Below are 6,735 nucleotides of genomic sequence, written 5' to 3' on the forward strand. Positions count from 1 at the left end.
AATTAATTTCGAATTAAATTAAATTAATTTAAACAAAGCAAAATTATAATAAATAATAAATTTATTGTTTAGATGAAGTTGATGAGAAAGGCAAGTTTTTTAACTCCAGTGACGATGTTTCAAAACAATGGACCATCAAGAAAGCTCGTGGCAGGATGCTGTTGACTCCTGTGATACAAATAACGGCTGTTGCTAACAGTACCGCAGATTTGTCCGTTTTGTTTTCTTGTGTGTTCAACGCTAGAAAATCTTGTTATAATTTTTTCCGGTAGCCAGAAAGAATTGTAACAAGATAAATAGGTGAACGAAGATGTGTTTGCCCACCGCGTCATACACCGGGCAAAATAGAATTGGGATCGGCAGCTTCGAGTAGTATAAAGGTAAAAATCTTCGAATACGGGTAATCAAACGTGTATGGCTCCTTTCTCATTTCATGACCGTCACCGTACCCTCAATATACAGGTATACATAACCACAATTCCAACACAGCTTCCAAACTACCATCAATATACAGGTATTCATAACCACGATTCATAACTCAGCTTCCAAAAGGGATCGAACACTGTGCTGTGGACTATCTAATATTTTTTAACTCTATTTTTTGTAACTCTAATATTTTTTCTAATTAATTAATTTAATTAATTGTTAATTAATTATTAATTAATTTATCTTGTTCAAGCAAGTTCAACATACAAGTAATAAATTCATAAACAATGCAGCCATGCATTTGTCCACGATATGGGATTTTTTTAATTAACAGCATTTTTCTGATTTAAAAATAATATTAACATTCACAATAATTATATTGTGAATATATACAATATATGTATGTGAATAATACAATATTGTACGTATTGTATACGTACGTACTTTTAATAAATAAATAGCACTCGATTTTTTAATTTAATTTACAATATTTAATAACACTCAAAATATTTAATTTTTTAATTTGTATTTGTTTACCTTGTTATTGCCATGTTTACCTTGTTATTACAGAAAACTGTCATGGCGTCAAGTCGCGCTTCGAATCGCGATTTTTCGCTGAAAATACACGTATAGCGACTTTTCACAATTTTTTTTATATGGAGTTTCGCAAAATTTTTCTGAATCGCGTTCGCAAACGCGACAATTGCTAAGCGTTTAGAGCCGGGGTAAGAATAGTTTGAAAGGCATGACTGCCAACATAAAAAATACACAAAATGACACATGTCATACTCGTACAGGCACAAGACAGGGGTTGTCTACCTTAACATTAATAGGCCCGGTTACAGATATAATTAATATAATAATAATATAATTAATGTCGAGGAATATTTCATGGAATTTTCGTGACTTGTAGTAGAATATCATGCTGAAAATTTACTGATGTAATTACGTCTTACGGTTGCGTCCCGATTTCATTGCGACTTGTTATCGGCATGGATGCATATGTGTTCTAACCTCAAACGCGCTCCCCTCAAGCAGGACTATGCGTTACGCCTTTTATATTCCAAGTAGCACTTAGTCAGCTATTAGGCTGTCTACACATGAATCCGCGGACGCCGCGGTCCGCGGAAAACACGTATAACTTGTATACCAGTTGGGTCCGCTCGGCTGTCAAATTCCGCGGTGGGCTGTCAAACCTACCGCGGCGCCTGCTGGTCCGCAGATTTGTTGATGTTCAACAAAACTGTGTTTCCGCGGTACCGCGGTTGATGACATTTTATTATTGTTTACATCTTGCACGCTGGTGGTTCGTTGTGAAATATTGTACGTTCGTTGTGAAATAATATAGTAGGCATCGGTTTATTATTCAATGTTGAAAGTTGGTATAACATAATTAATAACACAAGTTATACGTGTTTTCCGCGGACCGCGGCATCCGCGGATCCATGTGTAGACTGCCTTAAGCATCAAGCGCAGCCTTTTGAATACTTGGTTAGTGTTGTGTCAAAGTTTGATGATACGGTGAAATCTTACGTATTTACAGTAAAATCTAGCCTTACAGACTGAATATGCCAATTTTAGCTTCGAATATCAGGTGTATTTCGATTTGAGAATTATTCGTCCTTTTGCCGACTCGAATGTTTCACATAGCCAATTTCAACCCGGCCATCGTAGAATTGCTTCTTTTCAACCATCTTATATTTCCAATTTACTATCTTTTTGCACAACGGACTTGTCTCCGTCAGAAGTGCGCACAAAAATTCTACTACAATCCCCAAAAGAGGGTAAATCTTTAAGGCGCACTGGTGGTCTTCAATCCGGATTCCATGATCTAATATTGAAAGATCGATCACGGAAAAGGAATATTTTCGGATTGCATAGCATTATAAATTACAAAGTTTCTTACCCCTCGGTAGCTCGGTCGTGGTAATATTATCACCATCTTCACCAGCTATTGCTTTTCTCCTGGACGAACATCACTTGGTATTGATTTCATCCCAAGAGGTATTGGCACTGTCTTTTACAGGGTTTTTCTATTCAGTTTAGACTAACCGCACACTTTTTCCTACTCGGCGCACTTGTTTTTTGACGCGGGTAGGCAAACGTTTGCTAAAAACCAAGTGCGCCGAGTAGGAAAAAGTGTTCGACTAGTCTAAACTGAATAGACAATCCCTGTATTGACTTTGTTTATCTGTACCGAGACAGTCATTCCTGCGTAAGGCGGTTTGGTGGGATTTGATTCTGGTTACACGGCAGCGCAGCAGATCTAAGTTATGTTCAAACTCCAAGGTGAACTCTATGGAGTTTTCTTCACATGTAGTAGAAAATCCGTTTTCATTCATGCTGGAATTTCTGATATAATTCAATATGATCTTACGTTTGCTTTTCGATTATCCGTGACCATTGCATCTTGTTATTGGCTTAGATTCGTCTGGGTTCTTAACTCAAACGCGCTCCCCAAAAGCAGGACTATCCATTACGCTTTGTGTCACACCTAGTCAGTGTGATGCTTACGGTGCAATCCAGTCTAACAGATGTCTCTTCGTTCCTGAGGTCCTGAGATCCGATTTGGAAATTATTTGTTCTTTTTGCGGATTCCAAAGTTGGTCACGGCCAATGTCAGTCCGGGCATCGTAGAATTGCTTCTTTTCAACCGTCTAAAGTTTCCAATTTACTATGGTGCTGTTTCTGACGAACGATTGTTCGTTGTGTAAAATCGTTCATGAATGAATTGATTACCCCCCCGACAGACAAAGAGACCTCAAATTTGAGAGAATTACGGTAAAAGATCAAGAAGAACATGGAAAACGACGGCGAAACCCGAAAAAAGCATGAAACCCTTGATTGTGTGTGTGAGCCGACAGAGTTTGTTGAAGCTAGAATTGTTTCCATCTCGTTCTGACCTATATTGTTCATCCTGCGTCCTTACCCTGTGGGCAATTTGAGAGAGACTCCCATACAAAATTTTGGCCTTGTTCTCGCTTTGTTCTGGCTTTAGAGGTACAACCAAAACAAGGCGAAATGAACTACACGATCGTGACGTCACTAGTGTTTTTATTTGATTTCTCTTCAAAATGGTACAGTGGTGTTCAAAAAAAAGTATTAAGACGACGAAATTTTTTTTTTCACAACATTTTATTATCACTTTTTTACAATATTTCACACAGTAAATTCATTTTAAGTTTCCATAAACACTTTATAACACTCCAATTAACTGCTAGTGTGCTCCAAGGTGTCCTCAATCAGCGATTTTTCGTTGCATCGAAAACACGGCGAGATGATGGTACTCCTTAATTCCGCTCGAAATGTGGTGTTTAACTGCAATTAAAATCATTATTAGCAAGTAGCTGACATAACACTGCTACATTCAACACATTTACCTACCTTTTATAAAGAATTGAAGCAAATATATTGCATTTTATCGATGGCTTCTCGGCACGCGTCTTTCGCTGTAAAACGATAACACAAACTGAACACGATCTACGGCGTCGCTACCTATGTGCTTACGTATGTGCACTTCTCCGCTCGTTATCGCTTGACCCCTCCGCTAAGCCATCCGCAACGGACCCACAAACTCGTGCGCGCCGCGCTTGTCAAATATAGAGTGTGGGCACAGTGCGGGAAGACGGAGGTAGAGCGTCGCAGGAGACGGTTCATTTCAACAGCAAAGGACTAGAAGAAGGAGCACGAGCATTTTTCAACTGAAGGAGAGACAAAGTCGACATGTTAAAATCGAGTGAATTTGAGTACCTTTGCCCACAGGGTTGGCTAAAGTCTGAAACACGACCCCCCCACTCACGGGCACTCATTTGAGTGACTTTTTTTCGTGCAGGGTGCTTCGAAATCGGTTGCGTGTTTTTTAATTATGTTTCGAGACACAGACACCTGAGGGCATGGCCGTCGAAGAAGAAAATGTAGCAATTGGTGCCATCTATCGACCACAGGTCAAAGATTGGCGATCCGTTGGAGCTTTCGCGAATAGCTCCAGCCACAGACATGGTAGCGATTAGTGGTGCATGGACGAAATGTAGCCACAAGTGCCATCTAGCCATGGCCAGAAGAAAGTGTGGCGATATCTAGGATACCGGCGGAGCTGTGGGGCAAAGTTGGGCCAAAAATGAGGAAAATTTTACGGTTTCACAAACAGCGTACAGAACTTGGTTCCTCGATGAATAAATCACTTTTCACTATGCGAAAACCTCCTTACAATTTAATAGTAATTGTAAAAAAAATCAAACTCAGGCCACATTGCATAGTCTCCGAACCACCCTGTACGAAAAATTGACACGCAGATGAGTGACCGTGAGTGGGGGGTGGGGTCGTGTTTCAGACTTTAGCCGAACTTTTTTGCGCATGTGTTAGTGTGTAGCGCCGCGTAGGTATGGTTGCGTTATTGGCTATGCATAGTGGAAAGTTGTCATCAATTAAAAAGGACATAAAATGAAATTTTTTTTTTTTTTTTTTTTTTTTTTGTTCGGTTAGAACGGCCTGGCCGTATCAAGACTTATTTTACCACGTAGCAGGATAGTCAGTCCATGCTACGGGGAGACGGTCCGGATGGGATTTGAACCCGGTCCCTGCCGTGTGGACGGGCGCCGTTTTTCACATGCACCACCGGTCCGACCTCTAAATGTTTTTTTTTATTATTATAATTTTATTCACAAATTTCTCGCTTACACTTCACTTGCTGGAAAGTGCGGGCAAATGTGTTGGTCTGTAAACAGAAAATAGTTGAAATTAGCAGTTATTTCAATAAGTTTTCTGTAATATTTCGAAGTACGTACTTACGAGGTGTAAAATGTTGTCCTCTCTGCATGGTACTTCGTACACTGTGTTAGCGTGGTTTTCTGCGGTCCGTGCCAATAAATTGTTTCGGATGTACCTGCAATTGTAAAAGCGTAATGTAAATTGCATGTAATTGATATAATTCGTTGCATTAAACGCCTTACCAGACTCTCAGCAGCCATGAAACAGTTTCAGCACCACTTTGTTCCGGAGGCACGCTGGTCAAGTATCCTCCTTATTTCCAAGTGTTTTTTCACTCCCTATCCCTAACTAAACTATCCAGTCACTTGAAAAACGCGTGCTCTTTTGATTCGAAGCCATTTTTACCCTTTTATAACCATTTTATCTCCCTGTTCTATGCAATAAACTAGCCAAACCTTGCACTTCGAAAGCAACACAAAATATGACGGCCGAAGAATGACGGTACTGTCAAAATGGTTTTCTACACACACAAAGATATTCCATGAGCTCGGTGTGTAAATACACAACGCGGAGCACGTCGAACTTCGGCAAAGTGTGAAAAGAGCGAGACAAGAACATGCTTGACGAACGAAAAAACAGAGATAGCTTGTGTTGACACGCAAAAGTATAGGCCAACGAGGGTTGGAAGGGGATGAAACGAGGTGAAACGCATGAAAGCTTGACCGCTGGGTAGTTTGCTAATTTTGTGGCCGCAAAGTGGTTAAAAATGTAATTTTATGCTGCCTGTTTCGACAATTTTGCTGTCAGATTTTGACGTTTTCATGCTGCGAGCCAAGGCTATTTAAAAAGACCAGGTGGTGGAATGTAGAGCATTTTGACATTCAAGAAGACGTAAAATAAAAAGACATCGTTTGACAAGGGTGGGGGCGTTTGACAGCATACCAAATACCTAAGCAAAGATACACTGACTGTTTAAATTGCAACGCTATTTTCATTTTAGGTAAAAATGTTGAAGGGATAATGTGGCTGGAGGGTACGTTCGATATGGTTGATCTTGTTAAAGTTATTCTTGAAAGCCCCAAACATGTATACCTATAAATGCCATATACAGCATAAAAAAGAAAACGCATATCACATCTTCAGGTATAGCGTAACACCCCATCTGGAAAAGAAGCTTTCTACTGCACCCCCTGTGCATGCATCAATTAAAGTAAAATAAGTTTACATCTAATCCGAAACGTAGCAAGGACTGATTATCCGACTACGTGGTAAAAATAAGTTTAATAAGTCAAAAATGGCTGGCTGGCCTTAGAGGACGTTAAGGCAAAAAGAGAGATAGAGAGAAGTTAAATCCCATGTTTAAATATTTGCATGCTTCAAACAAATTTTACATCGATAAAATAATAACAATTTCGTACCAATGATTTGAGTAATATGTATATTTTACCATCATTATTTTGTTATGCATTATGACACATTGACTATACACATAAAACCAGTGTTGTAAACCTAAGACCCCCACCCGCTTATGTCAAAATATCTGAAGAAGAATTTTGGCAAAACTCGCTAATATTCGACCTGGTCTCCTAAAGGGACCTTGCT

The 6,735-nt window shown here is 39.5% G+C and overlaps 1 long non-coding RNA gene across 1 annotated transcript; it reads right to left on the reverse strand.

Moving 5' to 3' along the window:
• Nucleotides 1-4,635: 4,635 nt before the first annotated feature.
• LOC125769723 (uncharacterized) lies at nt 4,636-6,735 on the reverse strand. Its single transcript, XR_007419090.1, has 3 exons — nt 5,376-6,735; nt 5,211-5,308; nt 4,636-5,140 (listed from the first exon to the last, which is right to left on the reverse strand). It is a non-coding gene; the product is annotated as an uncharacterized LOC125769723 (long non-coding RNA).

This window comes from Anopheles funestus, chromosome 3RL (genome assembly GCF_943734845.2).
Source record: "Anopheles funestus chromosome 3RL, idAnoFuneDA-416_04, whole genome shotgun sequence".
Lineage (NCBI taxonomy): Eukaryota > Metazoa > Arthropoda > Insecta > Diptera > Culicidae > Anopheles > Anopheles funestus.